At 38.4% G+C, this 14,183-nt stretch overlaps 1 pseudogene; it reads left to right on the top strand.

Moving 5' to 3' along the window:
• Positions 1-6,703: 6,703 nt before the first annotated feature.
• Positions 6,704-11,031, top strand: LOC110100645 (annotated as a pseudogene).
• Positions 11,032-14,183: the final 3,152 nt, after the last annotated feature.

Below are 14,183 nucleotides of genomic sequence, written 5' to 3'. Positions count from 1 at the left end.
TAGTCAAATCAATTTTGTTATTCTGGCTAAAGGGTAAGGTTCATTTTATAGTTTAAATAAATTTCCTATATTGATATCTTATGCAGTCAGTATGCATCTTGTTTGGATTTGTGAGAGCTGGGAGAGAAGAGGAGAATCGGAACAGGGAGAGAAAACGAGAAGTAAATGGTAATTCATTATTATTAAACAACGGTTACAGGGAGTGTTTATATAGAGAAAACAGAGATACAAGTGTAAATAACTGTTGGTGTAGAATAAGCTAAATAGTAATATCTGCTCACATCCTCCCTCAAATTAATCAACCGGTGCACGGATGGTTAATTTGGAGCGAAGATAGTTGTAACGAGTACTAGAGAATTGTTTGGTGAAGATGTCCGCGACTTGTTCTAGAGATGAAATGTGCTGAATATGAATGTTGCCATCGGTAATGTGCTGACGAATAAACTGATACTCTATTTCGATGTGTTTTGTCCTGGCGTGGAAGACGGAGTTATTGGCAATGGCGATGGCGGAGATGTTGGCACAGTGGATGATCGTTGGAGTAGATTGAGATAGGTGCAGCTCGGCGGAGAGTCGACGAAGCCAAATAGCTTCGGATGTCGCAGAGGACAAAGCACGATATTCTGCCTCGGTTGATGATTTGGCTACCGTTATCTGTTTCTTGACATACCAGGAGATTAAGTTGGGTCCCATGAGAGTACAGTGACCGGTGATAGATTTCCGGTCGGTTGTGTCGGATGCCCAATCCGCGTCAGTGTATGTGTGAAGTTGATAGTCTCCTGATTGGATAGGGAGGCCAAAATGTGCGGTTCCTTTGATGTACCGAAGGATCCTCTTGAGCCTCTTAAAATCTTGATCGGTAGGTTTATGCATTCGCTGACATGCTTGATTTGTGGCGAACGCGATGTACGGTCTAGTGATGGTGAGGTACTGAAGCGATCCGGCGAGGCGGCGATAGAGAGAAGGATCATGAAACGGAGGTGAGTCGGGCTGGCTATTAGAAGACGCGGGAGCTATCGGAGTCTGAGAAGTCTTGCATTGATCGAATCCCGCGTCATGTATGAGTTTGTTGGCGTAATGTTCTTGAGTCAGGAAATAGCCATTTTGTGTTTGAATGACCTGAATTCCAAGAAATAATGATATGTTGCCTAGCTGTTTTAGAGCAAACTCAGTGTGAAGGTCATGGAGGAGGTGCCGAATGCTGTCTTAATTATTTCCTATCACAAGTATGTCATCAACATAAATTAGGAGAAATATTTGAATGTTATGTTTGGAGTAAATGAGAAGAGAAGAGTCGGAATGACTAAACCCAAAACCACGAGTGAGAAGGAAACTGGTGAATTTCTAGAACCATTGACGTGGCGCCTGTTTCAATCCATAAAGAGATTTGTTTAGCTTGCAAACGTGGTTTGGAAGACGTGGATCTTCGAAGCCCTGTGGTTGGCGCATGTAGATGTCATCTGGTAGGTCGCCGTGAAGAAAGGCATTTGTGACGTCCAATTGAAGAACATTCCATTGCCGGTTGACAGCTAGAGTGAGAAGCATACCGAACGTAGTCATCTTGGCGACCGGACTAAACGTTTCAGTGTAATTCTCCCCAAACCTTTGATCATACCCGAGAGCTACTAAACGGGCTTTGTAATGATCTATTTGTCCTGATGGTAGAAATTTGATCTTGTATGTCCACTTACACCCAAGAGATCGTTTGTTTGGAGGAAGTGGGAAGAGTCCAAGTATTTTGATTGATGAGGGCGTTGAACTCAGTCCGCATAGCCTCCTTCCAGTGCTCATGCTTTGATGCTTGTTTGTAGGTTGTCGGAGTGATATGTTCGTTGGCTTGACTGAGTAAAGTGAAGATCTGCTTTGGTTTGTGAATACCGGACTTAGACCGTGTTTGCATCTGATGAATAGAAGGTTGAGCCGGTTCAGTCTGGACCTGGAGAGGAGACGAAGAGGTAGGCGGATCCAGATTTTCTCTGGAATTGCTAGAGTTGATAGGAACCTCTTGTGTGGTGATGGTTTCAGTACTGGTAGATGAAGGATTGCATAATGTTGATGTGGGTACAAGGATTAAAGGGTGAGGTTGAGGTAAGTCTGGATTGAGCTGTGTGTTAGTAGTAGATAAGGGCTTAGAATATGGAAATATTTGTTCTTGAAACTCCACATTCCTGGAGACATGAAGTTTGTTTGTTTGGGTGTTATAGCACTTGTAGCCTTTATGGCGCGACGAGTAGCCTATGAAGACACAAGGTTGTGACCGTGGTGAAAGCTTGTTGGCTGTGTAAGGTTGTAGCCAAGGGTAGCACAAACATTCGAAGGTGCGAAGATGAGCTATGGAAGGGGGTTTGTTATAAAGAATTTGATAGGGCGATTTTAGATGGAGAGATCGAGACGGAAGCCGATTTATTAAATAGTTAGCAGTGTCGATGGTGTCAGCCCATAATTTTTCCGGAAGACTAGAGGCGTGTAGAAGAGTTCTTGTAAGGTTCAAGAGATGTCGGTGTTTACGCTCGGCTAAACCGTTTTGCTCTAGAGTGTGCGGGTAGGACAGTTGGTGAAGAATGCCGAACGCTTGAAGATGATTAGTGAACGCAGAACTCGTATATTGGCCTCCGCCATCGGAGCGGAAGAATTTCGGGGTAGTGTTAAATTGATTTTGGATCATGCTGCAAAACATTTTGAATTCGTTGAGCGTTTCATTTTTCGTAGTCATGAAATAGATCCAAGAGAATCTCGTAAAATCATCTATAAAAATGACAAAGTAACAAAAATCGAACAAAGAAATCGTGGGAGTCGGTCCCCAGACATCCGAATGAACGAGTTCAAAGGGATGTGTGGTGACTGAAACACTTCTACTAAACGACTGCTTGTGACTCTTTGCCATTTTACATGAATTACAATGAAAAGAAAAGGAAATGTTCTTGACATCATGAGAATTGCTAGCTAAATGTCAGAGCGTCTGATGGTTCGGATGACCAAGACGAGCGTGCCAAGTGAGCGAGGTATCCATGGTAGTTTGTAAGGCTTTCGGGCTCTCGGTCGGCGGGATGTCAAGTTGGTAGAGCCCGTTATGGAGACGACCACGAAGAAGAGGGCGGTTGTCCTGTATATCCTTAATAGTGAAGCCATTAGAGTCAAAAGTAATAGCTATTGCATTATCTTTGGTAAGCTTAGAAACAGATAGGAAATTGTGCGTTAAATTTGGAACGTGAAGAATGCGAAGAAGATTGAGCTTACGAGGGGTGTCGGGTAGTGGTAGGAAACCTTGACCGTTGTTGTGGATGGGTAGAGAAGAACCGTTTGCTACGGTGACGGAGTCAGAGCCAGTGTATGGTACGGGTTGATGAAGACTAGCACTATCATGCGTTATGTGATTTGTCGCACCGGAGTCAAGGATCCAACTCTGTTGTTGTGAGGGTTGAGCAAGAAAAGCGCGAGGTCCATTCTGAATGGTAGGAGCGTATTTGTAGTTTCTTCGGTGCCAAAAATTTAATGCTATGTGACCAATCTTACCACAGATTTGGCAAGTTGGCCGGTCATTGGCAACAGAATTTGTGGCGCCCTTCGTCTCGGATTGACGAGTCACAGGGGACTTGTTCTTGAAGAAGCGTTTAGAATTGCGATTCTTTTGTTGATTGACAGAGGCGGCATACAGGGCAGAGGTAGAGTTATTGAGATATTGTTCATTCTTGATTTCATTGTTGATATGTATCTCTTCACTGCAAAGCTGGGAATAAAGTTTGTCAAGATCCGCAGGTAAAGAGGAGGTACGAATTGCTGTTTTGAAGGCGTTGTAGGACGCCAGAAGACCATTCAGTATGTATAGAACGATGTCTTCTTGGTCGATTTGGGTTCCCGCAGCGGCAATGTTGTCTACTATGGTCTTGATGGTGGAGAGATACTGTTGCATTGTTTGATTATTCATCTGAATATGATGCAATTCGTTCTTGAGTTGAATCACTCGAGAACGGCAGGTCGACTGAAGGCGACGTTCAAGAGTTTCCCAAACTTCTTGAGCGGAAGATGAAGTGATAACGTAGGGAAGGAGAGCCGGAGAAATCGTAGAAAAGAGTGCAGAGATTAGGTTACTGTCGATAAGTCGCCAGCAAGCGTATTCTTGCGAGCTCTGATCGGCGGGTGGAGTGGTCTTGCCGGTGAGGAAGTTGGAGTAGCCGTTGGCCGTGAGGTTTTGATAAATCTAGATTTTCCAGATTGCATAATTGTCCACGGTAAGATGATGTGGAATTAGGTTCTTGAAGTTTGATATTATGAACTTGAGAGAAGCTGGAAGAACAAGCTCCGTGATGGCGCCAGAAAAGGTGGAGGTTGAAGCGGGAGGGACGGAGGAAGCAGTTTCTTGATCTCCCATTCCTAGCTCTGATACCATGTGAGAGCTGGGAGAGAAGAGGAGAATCGGAACAGGGAGAGAAAGCGAGAAGTAAAAGGTAATTCAATCTTATTATTAAACAACTGTTATAGGGAGTGTTTATATAGAGAAAACAGAGATACAAGTGTAAATAACTGTTTGTGTAAAATAAGCTAAATAGTAATATCTGCTCACAGGATTATCTTGAGAATCCCAAACCAAATCTTCTCTCCTGGATTTTTATTTGCAGGATCATTTTGAGCCATTGTACGTTCAAATTTGCCATAAAGCCATTTTTTGATTTATTTAGTCATAAATGTTAGATTCAATCCTGGAATGAACCTAAAAGAATAAACCTCATGCCCTTGTTGTCTAAGAAGTATTCATATATATTTACCAAATATTTGAGGAAGTCTTTTATTTAATGATGATTCTTATTATGTTTGTAGAAGCAACACATTACTAACAATATTTTACTGGCTATTGCAAATATGAATCATACTATCATTGCGTTAAACAATATGTTTCTTGAATATCTAATATTGTAAGAGTTTTGTTTCATTATGTGTGCAGTTTGATGGACTCATTTGTTCCATTTCCTCACACTTTTGAATCAATTGGAACATTAAACAGTTCTTCTCAGTCAGTGCTTTGTTTCCATCACTTCTGGGCTGCCAAAGAAGGATTTGATCTCCCAAAGGAGCATCTTCCGCTACATATTTTATGTTCTAAATTTCTCTGTGGAAGCTTTTGAGGATTTGTTTTCTATGTATTTTTGTTTTTCATACAACTTGCCCAAATATTAATTTCTGATGGGCCATTGTAATTATTATTTTCACATTCTCAATGGATTTAATTCATATGCAATTATCAACTTTATGCGAAATGAGTTTTTCTCTGCTAGGGTTCCGCCTCCGCCGCCCTTTCGTCTCTTTCGTCTGGTGAGATTTTTCTCTCATTTCTCTTGATTTTGGGTATGGCGGCTACTCCTCCTCGCGATCCTGGTTTCCTATCCGGAAAGTCGACACCTATTTCTTTTAAGGATGTGGTTTCAGGTTCTACTTCCTCTTCTTTTCCTGAACTGACTTTTTCTTCTCATCGTGGCTTGCCGGCGTTGTTAATTTCTGAGGATGAGGTTAGGTCGCTCGCTAAACCTTTTGAAGGCACGATGTCTTTAATTTGCCACCATCTCGGCCGGATCTAAAATCAACAGCGCAAGATTTTTTTTTTTTTATATATAAAAATTTTATACTCAACTATTAAATTAAATCCAATGAGAGAAGTAGTTCTGCTCAGAAATGCATTATATTTTTCTGTTTTACATTAATTCTAATTTCTTTGCTTTAAATTAATCCTAATCAGCTATCTCTGTTTTAAATTAATCTTAATCAATGAAATTGATCTAATTTGTAATTAATAGATGTGAATTAAATAGGAGTTGGCCAAGTACAAGCATAAACCAAGACAATTCTTATCTTAGTTTTAAAGCTGTAATATTTATTTATTTATTTTTATTTTTTTTTGAAAAATGTTGCTCCGGTAATTCTTTTATATTTTTTTTTATAGAAAATTTTTGTTGATATTACTGATATAGGATTTTATGCAATATCTTCTACAATCCCTATTGCTAGGTCTAATAATAATGCAACTCTTCTATGTTGAACGTGACTGATCTCCATAATTACCACCCACTCCATGATGACAAAGATAACTCATCAAATTAGGAGAAATTATTCTCGGCGGAGTCCAAATGTGTCTGAATTCCAATTAAAATTGGTGTATTATATGCGCATTACGTTCAAAGTTGTATACCGACGTGACTTATTTTGATTGGAGTCTGGATGTATGGACTCAACAGAGAATAAATTCTCCCAAACTCTAGCGAGTTCTTATGAGTGCCCTGAAATTCACAAAACTGCACTGATTTACCATTATGTTTCTTGTATCAGCTAGTTAATTTCTTTAAAGTCCAATCGCCACTATCTTCCTGTTAAGAGCATCTCCAACCGAACGCCAAACGTGCGTATTGCGTCCTTCAGTCGCTCCAGTCGAACTCCAAATGCTCTGCCATTTACTTGCGGGTGAACAGTGCAACGTCAATATTGACGTGGCACTGTTCACCCACGCTATTTTGCTCGCTCAACTGGATTTGACGAAAAAAAGCGCGAAAGGGTAGGAGGATTGTTACATTCGCAGAAGCACCTAAAATGGAGTTCGATTGAAGAAGAATTACGACATTTTATAGTTTTGCTGTATTTTGCGGTGAAAAATGTAGTTATCAGTTGGAGATGCCCTAAGTGTGTATAAGCAACAAGAAGGGAAATATGAGCCACAACTGAAAAGCACAAGCACTAAGTTTTCTTTCTAACCAAAGGATCAAAAAGAGTAAAAGTTCCTGCTTTACCTTTCCCATTTAGCTCTTTCGTCTTCATCCCATGCATCCCCGTTTTCACCAAAATCTAGCTGCAAAACAATGCTAAGAACAGGGTAGAAGCGCCGAGCGAGATCGGTAAAAGAAGAGTTATACGGGAAGGGTAATGGATTACTACAAGGTTCTGCAGGTCGATAAGAACGCCAGAGATGACGATCTAAGAAGGCTTACAAGATAGCAGAGGCCAAGTTTAAGCAGATCTCTAAAGCCTACGAGGTATTTCTGATCTTTAATTTCAAGCAACCAACAGGCAACAGATGCAATCATTCCTCTGATTGTTAGTTCTTTATCTACACTTTTTTCTTGCTTCGCATCAGGTTCTCAGTGATTCTAAGAAGCGAGCGAGCTACGACTAGTACGGGGAGGAAGGATTGAAGGGACAAGTGCCGCCGCCGGGGTCCAACGGTGCCGGTGCTTCGTTCTTCAGCGGCCGAGATGGACCGGCTACGTCCCGGTTAAATCGGAAGAGTAGTGATGAAATTTTTGCTGAATTCTTTGGCTTCTCGAGCCCGTCTGGGGGAACGAGCGGCGGACCGGCTACGTCCCGGTTAAATCTGAGTAATGACATTTTTGCTGAATTCTTTGGCTCCTCGAGCCCGTCTGGGGGAACAAGCGGTGGTTCAGAATTTGATAGGAAAGGGTTCATGAATCCTCGGCATCCGGAGAAGGCGTCGCCCATCGAAAATCAGCTGCTGTGCAGCCTTGAGGATTTGTACAAAGGAATCACGAAGAAGATGAAGATTTCGCGGGAGATTTCAGATATGAGTGGGTACGATGAATTTCTTTTATTTAGTGCTCTCATCCACCATAAATTATATAATGAACAAATTTTTAACATATATTATATAGTTAACAACTTAAAATGGCAATTGATATTTTATGATAAAATATGATTGGTATGAATAATATTTATTACACTTGATAGAGAAAAAATGCATTAAAAAATAGACGTTTTCTACATAATTAATTCAATTTTTTATGAGATTGTGTAGCTCTAAAGTAAGGCAAAAATTTTTCTGTCACATGATAATTTTATAATGAGCATTTGAACAATATATAATTGATATGTCACCAAACAATTATTTTGGCCGAGCACGAATCTCGATGCAAATATGAATAAAAATCTTTCAAAATTAAATTTGGTATCACCCAAATTCTGATTTCAGCAAATTTATAGTCAAATCAAACATTTCAAATAGACAAACCTAATGACATCAAATTCATTCTGATCCAAGCCCAAATGAGCTCAAATAAAAGGATCAAAATATATTTTAAATATTTGGAACATCAATTGGAGGACCAAATGATATTCGAATATGACATACTTATAGGTAAATCGACCAGCTCAACGAGACGAATCCAAAGAGCATTAGATCACTCAATTATGACATCATTAAAGCACTTAAATGCTTGATAAACACTCCATGATCAAGGGAACTAATAGCAGCCGTCCGATGGAACACTCCCAACCTACAATTGATTTTTTCATATTTACTAATCATGCCACTCCCACAAAACTATAAATATCTCCTTAGTTCTTCACATGAAAGGGAGAGAAGGAAAGAAGAAAACTTGAGTGCTTTCTTGCTCCATCTATCCAGTTCTATCATTATCGGAGTTCTTGCCCACCACCGTCGCCCACTAACTACAATCCATTTGACCAAAATCTCTCGTACACTACAATCCCTCCGACCACCATCGCTCGTTGACTATGATCCTTTCGACCACCATCTTCAGCCAACTAGGATCCCTCAGACTGTATCAGCTGGAAGAAGAGAACTAAGTGTCATACAATATAATGTGTTATGTCATAGGAGCCACCTCTTGAATCATATATGAGACAAAGTGCTACATGATGGGAGCCATCACTTGAACTTATATGGGCCATATCTAAAATTTTATCTGGTTTGTAGATGGTTCTGAAATAAATATGCTGACGAAAACGTCAGTTACTTAGGGGGGGAGATTGTTAAACCCCTCAAGTAAAAGAAGCTAAACTCTTAACTATTGAGATATTGTCTGCTTTGGCCTAAGAGCCTCACGATTCTATCATGTTTGTGTAACTTCTAAGTAGATCACCCATCCTAAAATTTCTCTGGGATGATCACGCTTAATTGTTGAGTTTCTTAATAAAATTACAACTAATACACCAAAAGACACATCGATGTTTAAGAGCTTAACTTCTTTTACTTAAGGAGTTTCACACCGACCACCGTCGCCCGCGGATTATGGCCACTCCGACTACCTTCGCCTGCCGACTACAATCCCTCTGATCACCATCGCTTGCCGACTACTGTCCTTCTGACCACCGCGGCCTGTGGACTACGATCCAACTGACCAAACAAACATGTCAAGATTTATCAACCAATTTTGACATCCAAAACTTAGAGGATAATTGTGTTTCACCTCTATGTGTAACCTCAACAAATGGGCTAACATTCATTACCTTCTCGATTTCTAGTATTTTTGGTACAGTGGCAATGGTTTGAACCCCTATATCCTCCACATCCTTCTCCTGCACCTCCCACTCATTCATTTCATCCCTAACCTCATCTATGCAAATGATTCGTTCAGTAGAAAACATTATGCACTCCTCATTCCCTTCCCACTCCTCTTGATATACAAAATTATGAATAAAATTTGTCAGAGCATCTAATTTTATTCCAACTTTATTTGGTTATTTTAAACCTAATATGATTGCTTCTTAACTCATGTACATCGACAAAAATTTGCTTCAGCTTTTCATGAGTTGAAGTAGACTAAGGCTTCGTTTGGGACGACTTTTTTGTTGCTTCTTAAAGCAGCTTCTTAGTACAAAAATTTTAATTTTTATAATAGAAAGCTGCTTTAAGAAGTAATTAGAAAGTCGTCCCAAACGAAGCCTAAGTTGTTGATTGTACTTGATTTGCCTTCTCTACTTTCTCCTCAAAAATGGAGGTGGTCTTTCTCACTTCTTTATAGATCTACATGAAACAAATTGAGGAGTTTGTATAATAAACTTATAGAAGTCCTCATCAGCTTTAATGCATCAACGTAGGATGAATAATTTCCTTTAAGGAACATGTTAGGAGCTAACAATCCACCATATAAATGAAAATATTTTGCTTAATATGAAACAATGGCAAAAACACTTGCATCTTATGAAGAAACGTAAGAAATTTTTAATCATGATAAATAATAATTTAACAATATTTAAATGATGATTACACCGTGATCAAAACATCATTGATCCATCTTCAAACATTCTTTGACCCATGATCAAACAATCTTTGAGCAATCATTGATCATGATTCAAAATTTTTTCGAAACATGATTGAGTTATGATCAGACCATCCTCAAACACCTTCAATTATAATTGAAACATGACCGAATCATCTTTGAATAAAGTTCAATCATGATTTGAAGATGTTTTGATTGTGGTTTAAAGATTGTTTGAAGATGATCAATGTTTCAATTATGGTGCGATCATCCTTCAAGTTCATACTATCACTATCTCTCTCCCCCCACTAGTATTTTTTATGTTCATGTGAATTAACTGTTGCATTGTTATACTAATCCAACTGTTGAATATCTCTTTCTCTCTCTCTGCCCCATCCACATATACATCTGTGGTTGGACTCCTATGGTGAAACAAATACATTTAAAAATCTTCTGATTTTTACCTTCCTCTCAGGAAAATAATGGTAGTGGAGGAACAAAGATCACATTTCCTGAGAAGGGAAACGAAGGCGCAAACATGATTCCTGCAGATATAGTATTCATCATTGATGAGAAGCCTCACGACGTGTTTATGAGGGAAGATAACGATCTCCTCATAACTCGAACGATCTCCGTGGTCGAAGCTTTTACAGGATACATGGTTCAGTTGATTACATTGGATGGCCGAAGCCGGCCTCACCATTCCAATAAACTCTATAATCCATCCTGGCTATGAGGAGGTCGTGCTGAAGGAAGGGATGCCTATTCCGGCCCAAGGACCCAGCCAAGAAAGGCAACCTAAGAATAAAGTTCCACGTCCAATTTCCTACCAGGCTGACTTCAGAGCAGAAAACAGGAATCAAGAAGCTGCTAGCTCCATAACCTGAGCCAGTACAAGCAATATCTAATAGCTTGAATGGTCTCATATTACAGGATTTGTAAGTTAATCTGATTGCAATAAGCTTTATATAAATACATAATGATCTATTTAGATCCGAGATATCTAAAGCGTGCACTCTTTTTAATGATTTGATCATCCAATGGCATAATCTCACCACTAGATCTGTTATTACCAAAATTCTGATCCATATGTTCGGTTTTAGATCTACTCAAACGAAAATTTTTAGACTCTCAAATTGACCTCTATAATTCAAATTTTTTCCAAAAAGGAAACTTCTTTGCCTAAATTAACAAGGAAATGTTAGACAAAGATTGTCAAAATGTTACTTAGATGCAATTGTTCTTGAACGAGCTGTAACATGTTCTTGCCTAATGGTTAGATAGTATATATTTGGCAAGAAATAATGGTAATGCATTGATAAGGAAAAGATTGTATTTTAGTTAGATGAATCGGCTAATATTCTTGCATGCAAAAATATATAAAGCAATTTTTAGTACAAAAATTTTTATTTAAAAAAAATTGTACTAAAAAGTTGTTTTAGATAGCAGCAAAAAAACTATCACAAACGCAACCTTAATCACAAATCTAAGAATAATTTATATACTTAGGCTTTGTTTGGGGTAGCTTTCTTACTGCTTTTCAAAACATATTTCTACTACAAATTTATAGAAAAATGATTTTAGAAAAACTAGTAAGGAATCTATCCCAAACAAAAGCCTTAGTAAATAGAAATGTTTCAATCAAAAGCCCCATTATCCTTTGGTCTCAATGTTCCAAGAAAAAAATTTGTAATTTATTAGACACCTTCTTATCATGTGAAAATATATTAATATGACTAATAAATTTCTTAATGGCAACTTTAGGGATACACAATAAGATAGATAGTTATTAAGAGAAAACTTAATGAATTTCAAGTCTTCTCGCAAATGAAAGAACAATTTATTTCTTGTCTACACTTGATTATCTACCATTTTAATGCTTCATTTGGAATGACTTTTTTACTGTTTTTTAAAATAATTTTTTATTTATTTTATTTTTGTACTAAAAAGCTGTTTTAAGAAGCAGTAAGAAAGCCATAACAAACCAAGCCTAAGCCTCTCAATAGAAATAATGATACCAAATTATTTAAAAGGTATTCTTCCAAGTTTAAAATTAAATAAAGCAATAAGAGAGTTAGGGTTAGAAATATTCTTTGAGACTGCAATACAAGATTTCTCAAGATTAGCATATCAGAAGTTCCTAAGGCATTAGCTTTATCAAATAATAATCAACTTAAGTGAGGGGATTATAATAGTTATTTATAAATTTCTCTTCATTGAAGCAAGAAAGATAATCTATAATAATAGTGATGCAATAGAGATAAAATGGAGATATATTCATGCCTTCTATAAATGTAGATTGAGGTAAATTAATAATATTTACTAAAAAATAGATTTCAAAATTCTTATAAAAAGTATTGCGATTTTGGTCTAAAATCTAAAATAAGATTAGCATTTAAATTTTAGAAATCAATGCAACTGATATATCATAAAAAAATTATCTTGATCGGGCACAAATCTGGAGGCAAAATTAAGGTAAAAAATTTTGAAATTAAATTCGGGAATATCCAAACTTTGATTTCAACAAATTTATAGTCGAACTAAACATCTCGAAAAGACGAACCCAACCAAACCAAATTCGACCCAGTATAAGCCCGAATGGTTCCAGTCAAAGACCCGAAGCTCATTTGGAATGTTCAAACTAAAAATTGGATAATCAAATGATTTTAAATATGACATGCTTATATTCAAATTGAGCAGATCGATGAGACAAATCTAACGAGCCCATGATCATTTAATTCTGATATCATTAAGACACTCAAATACTTGATAACAATCTATAATCAAGAGAGTCGATATTGGTCGTCTATTCAAAACACTCACAACATGCCCTTGATCTTCCCCATATTACTGGTCATGCCACCCAAAAAAACTATAAATAGACCCCTCATTCTTCATTGAGGAGGACCAAGAAAAGAACAAAAAGAAGAAAGGAAGAGAAATTTGAGATATCTCTTTCCATCAAGCTCCTCCTTGACCACTGCCCGACCACCGACTACGTCGGACTTCCGCCCAGCCATCAAGTATCCTCAAACTTAAAACCGACCACGATTTGTCACCGGATTTCCTCCAAGCCAACATCATTGAGAATGATCTTTTCAACCTCTGTCGACCACTAATTATTGTCCTTTCGATCACCTTCGCTCGCTACGATCTTCTGATCACCTCTATCACCTGACTATGGTTTTTTTGACCATCGTCGGCCGCCAATTATGGTCCTTTTAACCTTCATCGCCAATAACAGTCTTTTTAGCCACAGCCGCTTGCCAATTACGGTCCTTCTGACTTCTGTCGCCAAATAATGGTCCTTCTAACCTCCATTGTCTACCAACTATAGTCCTTCCGACCTCTTTTGTCATACTATGGTCTTTCCAACCTTCATCGCCAGCCGACTATGATCCTTCCGACCTCCATCGTCATACTATAAGCTTTCTGACCTCCGTCGCTCGCCGACTAAAATCCTTTCGGACCTTCAACGCTTGCCGAATATAGTCCTTCCGACCTCCTTCGTCAGATAATATTCCTTCTAACCTCCATCTCTTGCCAACTACAATCATTCTAACCTCCATCACAAGGCTACAATCTTTCCAACCTCCATGACCCACCGACTACTATCATTCTAACCTTCGTTGCCTGACAACGATCTTTTCGACCTCCGTTGCTGACCGACTAAGGTCCTTATGACCATTGTCACCTGACTACGATCTTTTTGACATCCATCGCCTACCGACTATGGTAATGCCGACCAAACAAACATGTCAATACCGATTCTTCCAATTCCTACCATATAATGCACTCTATATAATGTATATTTTCTACATTAAGCCAAAGTCACCTTCCCCTCAAGGAAAGGCCTCATTTGTAATTGATTTCATCTTCCACTGGAGGCAAAAATAAGCCAAGGCCACCTACATTCAAACTAGACAAAGCCCCATAATTTTCCCCCATTTTTAGGGTTTTCACATAAAAACTCTTTTGTCACTTATGAACGCTACACCTTTCTATTTTATCTGATTGTGTGTTGCATCATCGTATAAAGCTAAGACATTAAACTTTATATTTCTCTATCACCACGAATAATCCTGAACGCAATAGCAATATTTAAAAAAGTTAGGCATATAATCAATTTTGAAGAAATAGTAAAAAGCTTTGGTAAATTGAGATCCCATAGTTTCCTAATCGTCTTTG

The sequence above is a fragment of the Dendrobium catenatum genome, unplaced genomic scaffold, assembly GCF_001605985.2.
Source record: "Dendrobium catenatum unplaced genomic scaffold, ASM160598v2 fragScaff_scaffold_156, whole genome shotgun sequence".
Classification (NCBI taxonomy): domain Eukaryota; kingdom Viridiplantae; phylum Streptophyta; class Magnoliopsida; order Asparagales; family Orchidaceae; genus Dendrobium; species Dendrobium catenatum.
This window is presented reverse-complemented; position numbering and strand designations above follow the sequence as displayed.